This window comes from Calypte anna, chromosome 3 (genome assembly GCF_003957555.1).
Source record: "Calypte anna isolate BGI_N300 chromosome 3, bCalAnn1_v1.p, whole genome shotgun sequence".
NCBI classification, from domain to species: domain Eukaryota; kingdom Metazoa; phylum Chordata; class Aves; order Apodiformes; family Trochilidae; genus Calypte; species Calypte anna.
In genome coordinates, this window is record NC_044246.1 from 100,488,254 (window position 1) to 100,502,652 (window position 14,399).

The 14,399-nt window shown below is 47.2% G+C and overlaps 1 protein-coding gene across 2 annotated transcripts in view; it reads left to right on the forward strand.

Moving 5' to 3' along the window:
- Positions 1-4,205: 4,205 nt before the first annotated feature.
- HPCAL1 (hippocalcin like 1) overlaps positions 4,206-14,399 on the forward strand; it is a 65,930-nt gene continuing 55,736 nt past the window's right edge. The window contains exon 1 of one of the 2 annotated variants that reach the window (XM_030448250.1): positions 4,206-4,525. The gene's annotated coding sequence lies outside the window, so the exon portion shown is untranslated. The remainder of the gene's footprint in view (positions 4,526-14,399) is intronic. The other variant, XM_030448251.1, reaches the window with a different exon arrangement.

Genomic DNA, 14,399 nt, shown 5'->3' on the forward strand with positions numbered 1-14,399 from the left:
AGAAGGGAAGGGTGAGGATGACCAGGATGACCATGTCCCCAGTTCAAAGCCAGAAGATGTGCTTTTGCTGCCATTGTCTGCAATGAAGGAAAGCCCTGACTCTCCTGGGAAAGCCAGATTCGAGCCTGTCTGACTCATGCAAGCTTCCCACTAAACACCTGGCCTGAAAGCAGCTGGAGTGGTCATCTACCTTCAAGGACACTGCTGCTGACCAGCCTTTCCCAAAGCACCAGCATTTCCATCCCAACAATGATGACAGGTATCAGGACACCGATGAGGAAAGAGCTGGGTGAATCTTTAATCCGTGCCAGCAGTTATTTCCTTTGGGTTATTTTAGTGCTGGGCTGTCCAGGTTAAGCTGATGAATTGCTCAAAAAAGGTAAATATTGCTCTTCCTCGAGTTAATCATGCCAAACCACAGGAAGGCAGGTTATAACTCGAGATTAGCTAGTTTTATGAGTCTCATATTATTATGGCAGTTATTTAAAGAAAAGCAGTGTGCTACATGCCTCAAATAGTTCAATTTCCATCTAATCCCTTGGTGATTAAAAATCAGACAGCAGAAGGAATTTCACACAGTATTTTTAAATTGAGCATAGTTCTGAATCTGGAATGATCCAGATTAATCTAATTTAATCCCTCTTTTTTTCTCTCTCCTGAGTGTGGAAATAGAATGAAAAGCAGAGAGAAAAAACAAACAGAAGGTGAGGTGCCAGGGCAGCTGTGGATTTAAGTTTGTGAGGACTCACACTAGGTCATCACAGCAGTATTACTGTTACACAGCAGCTTAATGAACTGAAGCACCATCAAAAGAAGAAATTCAAATAGGCCAGATATACCCAGTGGGCCCAATCTTTTGAATGTGCCTGCTTTCATGGAATCAGAGAATCATTTGGGTTGGAAAAGACCCTTAAGATCATAGAATTGTAGAATTATTCAGGTAGGAAAAGACCTGTAAGATCATCCAGTCCAACCTTCAACCTAAGTCTAGTAACCCAGCCGTGCCAGTTTACTGCTAAACCAGGTCCCTAAGCACAGTGTTTATAAGATTTTTAAACACATTCAGGGATGCTGACTCCACTGCTTTCATGAGCATTCCATTCCAGTGCTTGATAACCCTTTCTGTAAAGAAGTTTTTCCTGACATCCAACCTAAACCTCCCCTGACATAACTTGAAGTTATTTCCCCTTGACCTATTGCTAGTTAACAATGAGAAGAGACCAGCACCTCCCTCACTACAACCTCCTTTCAGGTAACTGTAGAGAGCAATAAAGTCTCCCCTCAGTCTCCTCTTTTTCAGACTAAACAATCCCAGTTCCTTCAGCCACCCCCCATAAGATCTGTTCTCCAGACCCGCTACCAGCTCTTTTTGGACATGCTCCAATGCCTCAATGTCTGTCTTGTAATGAGTGGCCCAAACTCAGCAGAGTATTTCACAGGACATTAAATACCAGTAGTATGTTCAAGTATGTGCTAAAGTGTGCAATATGAGAAGGTAACTGCCTAGATATGGATCTTAAAAGAAAGTGCAGGACTTGACTGTCTTCACATCACATGTTCTCTGAAGAAGAGAACAGAGCTGGGAGGCTGCAGAGCAGGAGCAGCCCCCTTCACAAACTAATTTCAGGTATCAATCTGCAGCTTCTTTTCATCTCAATTTGTCTGTGAGCAGTTGATGTCTTCCTAAGGTCATCCTTCCTAGTTTCCCCTGGGATTTCTGTAACTCAGAAATGGCTTGTTATCAAGCATTAGGACTCAAAATAATCTGAAATCATGGCCCCATTTCTTTGGCTGGTCATCTGGATTGCATCATCTTGTAACCAGTCACAGGTGGAAGGGTGCAATTCTTGAAGAAAAAAGTTAGGTATAAGTGATAATAGTGCCTTGTTTTGTTCTCATTGTGCCTTCCCCCCTAATTGTTGATTCCAGAACTATTTTTAGTATTTATGCAGTTTATCAGGGGATAATATACAGAATATTAGAGGGCTTGAGGAGAGGATTAGCCATGATACCTTCAAGTAAGTGCCTGCTGACCACATAATGTCCCAGACTCTTGCAGCACAGGCATCTCCTGACAGAAAGGTTGGAGTTCTGTGCTGAGTGAGAGGGACACTCACCTGAGGATCACTCCAAACCAGGGGTAGGAAGCTGACAGCCACTGAGTTCCATCAAACCAGAGCATCCCTGCAAGAAACCACTGCAGCCTCCAGCAATGCTTGCAGGTCCAAGCTCACAATGTGTCCACTGCAGGACACAGGGCAGCTCCATGCAGAGGAAAACCTGCTGCTGCTGGGGCTACCAGCTAACAACCATGTAAAAAATGAACGTGGGACTGAGTGCCATAAACTGCCTGAGAGCTGGAAATCTCACAGGAGGCCTTGCTCTGTTGCCACCTACTCCTGGGTGGATGCTGGTGTTGTCACCCATGCCACTGCCCTCCCTGGTGGAGCAACTGCAGAGGCAGAGCTGGAGCCACAGCCCCACCCTGGTGGCTGCCATGCTAGGCAGGCAATGCTGGTGTGGGGAAGGGTTTGGGGGGAAATCATACAGATTACACACATGTCATCATCTTCTGCAAAAAGAACCCAGCTTCAAGTATGTGAAGCTGGCAGTGATGGTGGTTGCATACAGGTTTCCATTGTATGTTCCTGGTCGAGTTGCTTCTAGCTTTTAACTGCTCAGGTTCTTTAGTTTCCAAGCTTGTTCTTTGCCTTGGGCTTTTTTTAAAGATAACAAAATGGTTGAATTTATTTCTGCAAGGCCTTTGAGGAGTAACATTTGTTGAGTAATATTTTCATCCCTTTGTACCAAACTATTCAGTTTCAATGTATTCAAGCTTTGCAGTACATGTGAAAGGTTTGGTTTGGGGTTTTCAGGAGTTGGGCAGAGGAGGAGGAATTTTAGGATTTTTTTTTCCTTATAAAAATCTGCTGGACTTAGTACAGAGATAAGCTTTCGAAAAGCTGCTACTTTGGTGATGATGGTATTTTTCTGTTTGTTCCCACTCCTGCTTTCCTCACAAGGTTTGTCACTAAAATCTTTATCTTTTTTTCTGGTGTGACCTCGATTTCAGCTCTATTCAGTTCTTATCTTGTGACTGCACTGAATGTGCTTGCTTCATCTCATATAATGGGAGACAGAGTGAAAGCTATCGATAAGGCACACTGGCAACTGCATTAAACTCTATGTATTTTTTACTTGAAAATGTGTTAGGCAAGGGCTGGGGAAGAAAAAAAAATCCTAGCGGGAGGATTAATTTCTTTGTCTGTGCTGCAGGCCATATTTCTGAGCAATGCTTCCAATTACCTCCCTTGGGAAGCAGATTAGCATCAATCCATAAATCCCTTCCATTTTGTGATGGGGTACGCGGGTAGGCTGTGCAAGTTCACATCTCACACAGCACCTCGAGCACCCATCTCCAGCCCACCCACAGGCTCAGCTGCTGATACTAAATTTACCTGCACAAAATTCACCTGTATTGCCTTTGTGGGGAACATTGGCTGGGATGGGAAGGGGGTTAGTTTGGGTAGCACTAGGGCTTGTCCGCATCGATCTGCTCATCAGGGGAGGCTGGGGTGTGTTGTGAGGCTGTAGTGTTCGCTTCCAGAGGCCCCTCCCCAGCTGCCGCCCTTCTCCCCGCGCACCGAAAACTTGGCACCGCCAGCCGCGCTGGAGCTGCGCGCCGGGCCTGGCTGGAGCCACGGAGTCACAGTGTCACAGAATCGTTTGGGTTGGAAAAGACTTTCAAGATCATTGAGTCCAACAGTCTGGATGGATGGACTCGTGCTCCATCGTTCCCACATTTGCTTCGGGGTTAAAAAAAAAAAAAAAAAAAAAAAAGGAAAAAACAAGTGGGGTCGGGGGAAGGGAAAGAGAAAGAAAGAAAGAAAAAAAACCCCAAACAATAAAACCCCACAACGAAAAATCCAAACTTTTTTCCGCCCCCTCTCCACGCTCCCACCCGCGCTGCCTGCGAGGCCGACAGCGGTCGCCGGCGGGGCGGGTGCACCTCCCGCGGTCGCGCAGCCCCGCGGAGCCGCCTCTCCGCGCAGCCCCGCGGAGCCGCCTCTCCGCGCTGCCCCGCCATTCCCGCACTTCCTGCCCGGCGGCAGCAGCGGCGGCGGGGGCCCGGGGAGGCGGGCAGGGCGATACCAAGTGGCCCGGCTGGGCGGGAGTGCCGGCTACGGGCCGGCCCTGCGCGGGGCTCGGCGCTGCGCACGCCGCGGGGCGGCCGTGGAGCAGCGGCGCGGTGCGCTCCGCCCCCCCCCGCCGCGCCCGCTGCCCCGCCGGGGAAGTTGAGCTGCGTCCCTCGCTCTCCCCGGTCCCTCGGCGACGGCTCCTTCCTCCCCCTCCCTCCAATGCGCCTCCCGCTCATTTCCTCTTTTCCTCCCCGCTCGCCGCCGCTCCGCAGGCGCGCGGCTCGCCTGGGCGCCGCCGCGGAGTTGTAGCTCCCGGGAAGCCGCCGCAGTCCCGTGCAGCCGCCGCTGCTTCCAAGGCCGCCGCGGGACCCCGCTCCAGCAGCCTGGTAAGGGGCTGGGACTGTCCCTCTGCCACCCGCGGAAACTTCAGCGGGGCCGCGGGAGAGCCGCGCCTCTCTCCCCGCGCCGGGACTGTAGGAGAGAGGAGTTGAGGTGGGGGATTTGCCGGCTTTCGGAGGGGTATTTTTGGGGGAGCGAGGGTTGGAAAGATCCCGGCTAGATTTAGGGCGCGGGGCGCTCCGCGCTTCTTTGACACTCCCGCGGGGCGCGGAGCGGAGCGTTCGCCGTTTCCATGGGAGGTTGCGGGGCGGCCGCCTCGCTCCGCGCCGTGGGGAGCACCAGAGTCCTCCCGTGCCCTCGGAAAAGCACTGATGTGCGTGCCTGTGCGTCTTTGTCTCTGTGTAAGTCTGTGTGTGCTCGGGTATCGCTACGGGTATGTGAGCGTATATATGCTCACACAGCCCGCGTGTGTATTTAGGGCGAATGTGAGTGTCGCCTCATGGTAAAGGGAGCCACGCAGCTCTGCTTTATGGTGGTTAATAGTTTACCCGGCGAAGTTCCCGCCGCATGAACGTCTCAGAGTGCTTTGAGTCAGCTCCTACAGATCGGACTTCCTATTTGCCACCTTCCCAAACGGCTTCCAAAAAATGCTGGCGTTTGCCCCTGGTGAGTAGGCTTTTTTTGGCTGCCTCCACCCTTGGGAGATGTCTGCGGCCGCTCGCCGCGGCCCAGGTCATTCTTGTCTCCTGAACCCGAGGCGAGGGGACACACACAACCTGCTCCCGGGGGGTCGTGGCAGCCAAGGTGTCTGCCAGCCTTGGCTTGCATCGGGCTGCCGAGGGACTGGCTGGAGCGCAGGGCTCTGGCACGCCATAGCTGCCGGAGTATTGAGAATCACAAGAAAATAGGGATTAAACCAAGGCAAGTTGTGTTTACAAGTGATTTTCCGTGCAAATAAGTTTCTGCTCGGTTTGGGAAAAGGTCGTGTAATACATCATCTGGAATTGTAAGGTTTTGTGAGAAAAACAGCTGGGTGTTCTAAGGGTCTGTGTCTCCTGCTCACAGCTCAGTAATTTATACCTATATGACAAAATCTGGAGTTTTTTCAGAGGAATACTTAGAGGCAAGCACTGGAACTGAGCATTATCCTCTAATTCTCAACTGAAAAATTTGGTAGGGAAATAGAATTTTCTCAGTGGGGGAAAGAAAGGAGAAATCAATTACTCCCTCCCCAAAATATGCAGTTGTCTTGATAGGAGTAATTTGTTGTGGTTTTGGGTTCAGAAGCTCTTCTTTCCTGAGATGAAACTCGAGGAAAGACCGAGGGTTATTTCAGCAGCCCCATGGTATTGCTGCTCTGTGTGGGATCCCACCAGCTCCCATAGCCACTGGGAACCAGAGCCAGAGAGGAGCCGGTGTGGGACCCTGCCAGCTTCAGGGCCGAATGTCCACCTTATTCCTGCTTCCTCGGCTTTTCTCAGATACTTGGATTGGGAGCCCTTTGATTTGGACAAGAGGATCTTACCACTGTTTGTTTGATTTCATCGAGTATGGTGAAGCTTGGGGCAAAACATAGCTCACTGGCCACAGCTCCACTTAAGTTAGGTGGGGAGATGCTGGCCGGTCACCAGGGCACATATTCTCTCTTTCTGATACCTGTTCTCTTTTCTTTATTTCTTGCTTTAAATTTAGTTTCTCTATGTAGAATTTCGAGTGTAGGAAACTAGGGTGGGGGGGGAAGCTTGTGCTGCTCTAGAGTGGCTGTCGCAATGCTGGCAGCAGCTCTGCTGAGCAGTCAATTATGTTGGCAAAAATAGTGCTTTTTGTTGGTATAGCTTAGTCTGTTCAGGGAATTGCAACGGTGAGAAGAGTTCTGCCAGCTGCAGCTGGATGCTTGCACCGGCACGAACTTGTGTAAGTGTAGACAAACCTCCCGAGTTACAGAGTGAGGCTGTCGCTGTGTCGGTGCAGGCAATGCCTGGCTCTGTGTGTGTTTCAGCAGGCACCGTGCTGCCTGGTTTTGTCACCTGAGGTCTTGGGCATGGCTGGAACATGGCTCCCAGTTGTTGGGAGCTAATGGTAGAGATTATTTTGTAACCTAAGCAACATTAAACTCGGATTACAGTTTAGAAAAAAAAAAAAAGTATGTGCTCTGTGATTAGAATATAAAAATACTCATGCGACATGATTTAATTTTTTTTTTTCAAGCAAGACAGTATTCAGTGCTGATTACTTTGACATGAGTAAGAGAAGACTGCTTGTCGACCAAGGAGGCAAGCTGAATTAAAGTTCTATATCATTAAGGATTTTTTTCTTGCTTTTAGTGATGTGAAACTGCATGGGATGAGGTCTGTGTATGCAATATGTACTGATCCTCATGGGAAGAGGATCTTGCACTTTTCCAAAGAACGGCTGGTCTTTCCTTCAAGCATGACTTTTAGGTCAGACTCAGTAACAAATGCAATATGTTTTTTAGTGAATGGAAGAAAACCAGACTTATAAAAAATTTTTCCTCATGTGCCTAGGATGTTTCCCGTATCTGTATGTGGGATCAGTTTGTTTGTTTTCTGTATTAGAAAACAGTTTGTGTCCAACTTCACCATCTTCATGGAGCTTAACTCGGACTGAAGTTGAATTTCTTTTGGCAAGAGGTGATTTATCTTAGCTCATGTTGGCAGAATTACTGTATTTTGTGGGATCCTACCCATGGATTGTGGAAGGATTTACTCTTGCAAAATATTTGGGGTTTAGCTTTAATGAAAATAAAATGTTTTAAAAATCAATGCCTGAAATTTCTGTTGTTCCAATATTCCACAACTATTCTGGGAGTATAATGAATGCAAATAATTATCTTCACTTCATCAGTCTTTTGCTATATAAAAGCTTTCACAGCTCAGTTTTGTTTTACTAACCTGCTAAATAACCCATGGATTTCTGCATTTCCTGCCCATATAAATATCTTCTGCCTACTGTCACGCTCCAGTAGCAAAGTAATTGTGAATCCTTAAACAATGGGGGAAAATACTTCATGAAGAAGCTCTTTACCCTACCTCCCTGAGTCATTCAGTGAATGGGAGAGAGTGTTCTTCAGCTGAACCTCCTGGATATGTGACCTTTCTGGAAGTTCAGTGTTATGTTGCTTAATGACTGGGAGACCCACAGGATCGATTGCGGGATGAATTATGCATTCTCCTGCACTGATTGCCCTGGAATTAGAAGGCAGGAGCTGAGAGGGGAGTGGATCCATCTCACAATCTAAGAATTATTGCAGTTCTTCTGGATTGCAAATATGCCTTCATATTAAGAAATGCTGGTTATAATGCACACAGTAGGGTAGTAGATACCTGTGAATAACCAGGATGGAAGAGAAGGCAATGGTACTTTGACTGTTTCAGTTTCTTGTTCTGTAGTTGTGGATCTTTTTTAAAATCAAAGAAAGCAGTTAGTAGTTTAAAGAGTTTTCCCTGGTAATCCGAGGTAGAGACTAAAAATCTGCACCAGCAGTATTCCATGCCAAAGCCATGCCAGCTGCCACCTGGTCAGCTTTTCTCTTTTCTTGCACGCCACTTTTCCTGATGCTGGAGCTGTCTGTATCAAGCAACACAATCAACTTGAAATCTGGCTGAGGAGAACAAAAATGCCAGTGAAACTCAGGTGTAGCTCTAGTTACAGACAGTTCATGCACCAGTCTTTGAGACAATCTGCTGGTTTTTTTGGTGACTTCTAGAAATATGTTTTAGCCTTTTTTTCTTTTTCTGCCTGTCTTTTCAAGGGGAATCGGGCTGCCTGAATGGGAAAAGGTGCAGCTGGATAGGTTTAACAGGTTTAATAACTGGGAAAAAAACAAGGATGCTTGCTAGTATTTCAGTTGCTGTAATCTTACTGTGTTCAGAGAGGTGTTCTGAGTTGTTAGTATCCCTTTAATTATTCAGTTAGGTTGGGAAACACTGGGTTTGGGCAACAGGAGACTCAAACTCAAACCAGGAGACTTCAAGGGTGGGAGGCATGCAGTGCACCTGCAGGGATGGCTGCTGAAAATGAGGCGTACTGAGATCCTGAGATGCTTGCCAAGAGCAATGGCTAAGCTTGGGCAGCTGGTGTAGCAATTAAATTATGTTTTTGTTTTGGACAATGGATTTATCGTAAGGAATTAACCGGTGGACTAGTCAGAGTGGCAAAGGGGTTTTGTTTTGATTCCCCAGCCATGCAGTGTGCCAGCATTGGGAACACTGCCCATCAGTGGAAGTGCAGGAAGCATTTTGTGCCCAGAGAGAGGGACCAAGCCCCAAATTCTTGTAATTCCTGGAAAACACAAGCATGTGTGATGGATGGTACAGCTTGGGCATGGGATAAGGAAATACATCTTGCAGATGCTTGAAAGTTGGCACGTGGCTCATGCAAAGTCATTTTAGAATAGGCGGGGGTGGTGGTGGTGGGAGGAAGGAGGAAAAGAAATGCCTTTAGGGGGCTGGGAGATTGGGTGTGGGTGTGCTGCAAGCCTTCCTCACCCTGCTTCTCATTCACCTCTGTTCCTCACAGGCTTGTATGTTTGTGCAGAAGGGATGCTCTTCCTTGCTCGCAGGTAGCAGGATTCTTTCCAGGTTTCTCTTTTTTTTTTTTTTTCTTTTTTTTTTCTTTTCTTTCTAAAGGGCATTGTGTGCAGTATACTCTGTTCTTGGCTGCATGCCCATGGTGTGAGGGGAGAGAGAACTTGCTGCTGTTGGTCCTGCTGCGAAGTGTTGCCATCAAAGCCAGTTAGCATCTGTGGGGCATCCTTTCCTTTCTCTCTGTATGGAAGCTTTTTGGTTTTTTTTTTCAGCAGGTAAATTGTGTTTTTCCAAAGACATCACATTGCATTTTCTTAATTTAACTGTGGAGAGTGAAGCAAACTCTTCTTTGGAGGGCAATTTGGGGCTGAATGATGAAAGCTGCAAGTGCAGGAGAGGGAAGTGGGAGTTACAGGGGAGGTCATTGTGGATGCATAACCATTAGCATTGACTTTAATTGTGAAAGGTGTGTTCAAAAGAAAGCAGGCATGCTTTGCAGTGTTTAGGAAAGCACTTAGGAGTAACATCTGTCAAATATGTTAGAAGTTTTGAAACCCTGTGTCCCCTTTGCCATAGCTGGAAGTTCAGATTGGGAGCACAGGCCTGGCAGGAGCTGCCTGGCACGGAGGTGGGTGTTGCAGGCAGTTGCCTTTCACAGTCCTCTGCAGAGTAGTCCAAGCACCATCCTGGAGCAAGCTGGGCCTTCTCCTGTTCCTTTTCAGTTCCTATTCCTTTCCAGTTTCCAATTTGAGTTTCTTCTTCAGTGGTTCTTCACCCCTTTTCCTTGTGTCAGCTTTCTTTGTGTCCCCTTGCTGGTGTCTGTCCTCCTAAAGCTCTTGTACTGAGAGAGCTGGAGCTGCTGTGTGGAGGAGAGGGAAGACAGAAGACTTGGCATAAAAGGTCTTCTGTGATTAGACTCAACATTTTTGCTGGACTGAGTTTGTTGTTCTTGAGCTCATGTATGTCAGCTTTGCTTTAGAGGGATTCTGGGGTGCTTTCCAGAAAACAGGTGCTCCTCTGTGTAAGGGTTTATTAAAGGAAGAAAAATAAAATGGGGATTAGAAGTGCAGGTACATGACGGTCACCTTCTTGTGATCAGTCTCTGAAAGCCAGAGCAATTTAAATGAGAACAAGCATTTGTCTGTGTCCAGCCTCTCTCCTGAGTTTGTGCAAGGAAGCCTGGATGTCTGTGTCCTGCGGAGGATGGCAGGTTCAGCCTGTCCCTGGTGTAATGAGCCTGAGTCCAGGAGCAGGTCCAAAGGAGGGCAACCAGGCTGGTGAAGGGACTCGAGCACAGACCCTATGAGGAGAGGCTGAGGGAGCTGGGGCTGTTCAGCCTGGAGAAGAGGAGGCTCAGGGGAGACCTCATCGCTCTCTACAACTACCTGAAAGGAGGGTGTAGCCAGGTGGGGGTTGGGCTCTTTTGCCAGATGACTTTCAACAAGACAAGAGGGCATGGTCTTAAGTTGTGCCAGGGGAAGTTTAGGTTAGATATTAGAAAGAATTTCTTTACGGAGAGGGTGATCAAGCATTGGAATGGGCTGCCCAGGGAAGTAGTGGATTCTCCGTCCCTGGAGATATTTAAAAAGAGACTGGATGTGGCACTCAGTGCCATGGTCTAGCAACCGCAAAGGTGGTTCAAGGGTTGGACTCGATGATCTCTGAGGTCCCTTCCAACCCAGCCAGTTCTATGATTCTATGAGTCCCACAGATCCCATGGCAAATTTTGCCCCTTGGCTTAGGTTTGATGTGGAGCAAACCCACTGAAACCAATTGTGGGAGGTCTTTTCATTTCAGTTGGCTCCTTTGGTGTTGGTAACTCATCATCTGAGGAATTTCTCTGTGTGCTGTACCCTCAGTGACAGCTGTGGCCCCTTCTCAGGGTGCTGGGACATGAGTTTGGTCACTGCATTCATACCTGTCCCTCAGAAGCACAACATAAAGTGTGTTGTAAGGTCCGTGCTCCTCCCACTGGAGGCTCATCCCAGGAGCAGCAGCTCTACCTGTGCCAGTCAGAGGTTCTTCTAGGGTTTTTAGAAGATGTATCCAAATATTTTTTTTTTTTTTTTTTAATGGAAATTGGATTTCATTCCAGCTGAGGGTAATTGGAGCTCTGGTAATGGTCTGAAAACAAATGAGAATGAGCTCTGTAGAGTGCAGTCACAACTTTGTTTGGCTTGTGTCATGCTTCTTAAAATGGCACTCATTGCTAAATCTGTCTATAAAACTCTGTTACTAAGAGCTGTCCCTCAGGAGGTACTCAAAGTGAGGGCACACCACCCTTCATTTTTAATTCATCCTCTAGCCCTCCTCTCTCATCTCCTTAAAGGATGCCCTGAACCTGCAGGCTGACTTGTCCAGCCAGACTTATCTCCATGGCAAACCCCCTGACCACCCTGGTAGCACTCTGTAAAGGAGCAAGTCTTTCTCATCCTGCTCAGATCCCAAACAGCTCTCCAAAGCAGAAAGTGGTTGCAGGAAGATGAATCTGTGACTTGGGTAACATCGCCCTGCCAGCTGGGAGGAAGAGTGAGTCTTTGCAGGAGAAAATCTCATCACTGACACCTGCTGAGGTGCTGCTGGATCCTCCAGAGCAGAGAGCAGAAGGAATTGCTGTACCCATCAAAGAAGGAGGTCTCTCTTCAGACAAAAACCCTTACTGCGTACAGGTTTTGGCAGATCCAAGCTTCTTACACTGACTGCAGTTTCTCCTCTCAGATCTCCTGGTGTTTGCTCCTGCTTTCCACCACCCCTGACAGGGACAGTCAGCAGGCTATTCACAAGGTGTGTGCTGCAGCTCTCCAGAATTCCCTTAAGTGAGGAAAGCTGTTATGAACTGATAGCGTTGGAAACAGCTGAATTTACTGAATGCTTGTTTTAAGGGTGTAATTCAGCAGGCAGGGTTTGGAAGTGAAGATGCCCTTGCAGGCAGAGCTATAGTTTGTTACAGGACATGTTCAAGGATTTTCTTTTTCAGCAGCTGGCTTTGCAGTCTTCTTCTGGGGAATGGGAGCTTCACAACCAGGTGTTGGCTGGTCCCATTTGTGCTGGGACATTTTGAGTTAGCTGCATCTTGGTGCCAAGCCATGTTTTCGGATGCTTGGTGCCCGTGGCTGGTGCTGGGGTCTTGTATGCTTCATTAATGGGCTTGATGGCTTTTTATACTTGGTGGGGAGGCATGTGCCCAATAGAAATGCTCTGCATTGCTTGCTTAGTTTCATGAAAGCATTGCAAAAACATTTTTTGTGAAATTTTAATATTCTTGAGCTGTACGACTGCAAAAGGCTGGGTTGACTATTGAATGTTAATGCCTGCTGAGGGGTTTCTAATGAGCATGTCCCCCGGTGGAGTAGTCATTAGAAAGGTGAACCATCAGTGGCTTTTAAATATCATAAGGGTTATAAAGTGCCTCCTGCTTTCCATGCAAGCGCCCTTGCTGTGTCATGCCTAGTGCCCAAGAAGGATGTGGGGGTGCTGGGGCAGAGCTCCTTGGGGTGACCACCACTGCCATCTCTGTTTGTGGTGTCACTGTGCCAGGTTCTGTGTCTGGAGTCTGTGGGTAGCATCAGGTAGGGTTTGCAGGGTGCCCATTTGCCAATGCTTGTCTTCTCCCCCAGCTCACACTGCTGACCACATCAAGCTATGGAGATCATAGAATCACAGAATCATAGAATGGCTGGGGTTGGAAAGGACCTTAAATATCATCTATTTCCAACCCCACTGCAAGGGCAGGGACACCTTCCACCTTCCCATCCAACCTGGCCTTAAACGCTTCCAGGGAGGGTACACCCACAGCTTAAATGATGAGATACCAGTCTCCTGCTTCCTGTCACCAGCCTCCCTTTAAACCCGTTTTCCCTTTAAACCCCATCAGTAGTGGAAGGAGAGGGAAAAATCCCTAATCAGATCTTCTCCAGGTGCCTGGTTTCACACAGGTTGTGGCTTCCACCAAGTACAAAGAGGAGGGGACTTCCAGAGCTGTCACCTGAGTGTCCCTGCAGCTCCCAAGGAGGGGTTCACCCATCAGTGTTTCAGACATTCTGCTGCTATCTGAACCCTATCCCCGGTTGTGTTGGGGGACAGCCTGTGCCAAGGTAAGCTGTGGGCTGAGCAGGAGCTGCCTGCAGGCAATCTGTCCTGGCAGAGCAGGGAAGATCCATTGGCCTGGAAGAATCTTGTCACCTGAAGTTGGTATTTTGAAGACTAAAGTTGTGATTGAGATATGTAGGAAGTTTTGATTTTAATGTTGCTTTTCCAGCTCTCTGGAGGTTAAAAAGACACGTGTGCATCTGGTATTGGCTTTGCTTTCAAGGTGGTTTTCCCTTTATAGTTAGAAAGATGAGAGCCTGTAAATTTTTTGAAATTAATAAACGATCTGCCCAGGAGCACTGGTTTGTGATACTCGGTTTGAATGCAGCTGCATATTCTGTAGCTGGAGTGTAGTCCTGTGTAACATAAAAGAGCCTTAATATGCAGAGAGGGTTAAGGAAGCAGCTTGGCTGTGCTGTAATAACATTTATTGCTGTAGTTTCGGTTTTTTAATAAATTTAGGCTTTGTTCAGTTATTGGAAAGTTTTTTAAATGCCTTTAACTACTGCTATGTCCTTTGATCTGGTATCTTGACTGATACAAATTTGCAGTCTCCATTAATGAAAGGCAGTTGACACAATGTCCTGTGTAGCTGCTTAGCAAATCTTATTTTAGCTGACACCTCCCTTCCCATGACCTTCCTTATTCACTCCATCCCTCCCAAATCTTTATTGTGTAACTTGAATGTAATGTTTAGTTTAGGGCATCCTGTGAAGCAGGGAAATGCAACTGAAAAGGAGGCTAAAAAGGGGAAGAGAGAAACTTCCTGGACAATGAATGTGTAATGTCACAGTTTAGTTAATTGTATTGGAACAAAGTTTTAGAGAGGAAATAAATAACTGGCACTGTTCTGTCCCCAGCTGACTGTATCCTTTTGAACTGTTACAGGCTCATTGCTTGTGTGCAAGTCAGACCAGGCAGTATATGTGGCATTTGTCAAAAATAAAACCACCAAAACGACCTTTCATTTCAGAAAGAGAAAAATATTCAAGTGAAAATAATCCGTCTTGTTCTGACACTCTAAATTAGATTAAATAAAATGTAATGCATTTTGTCAGCAGTCTTTGAATTTCTGTACCTCCCTTTCCTTTGTTCGTGTGCATGCAACTTCCAGGGGAATTTAGTGCAGAACACTGCTCACTCGGGCAATCAGTTCTGTGACAATACCAGCTTAGATTCTAGTCTAAGCCTTAGTGCTCTCCTGAAAAAACCTTTGCTTACCCTTGAATTTATAAAGCTTCCTTACCCTGTTGTGGTTTCCTTTTAGTTGGTTTTGTGGAACCTG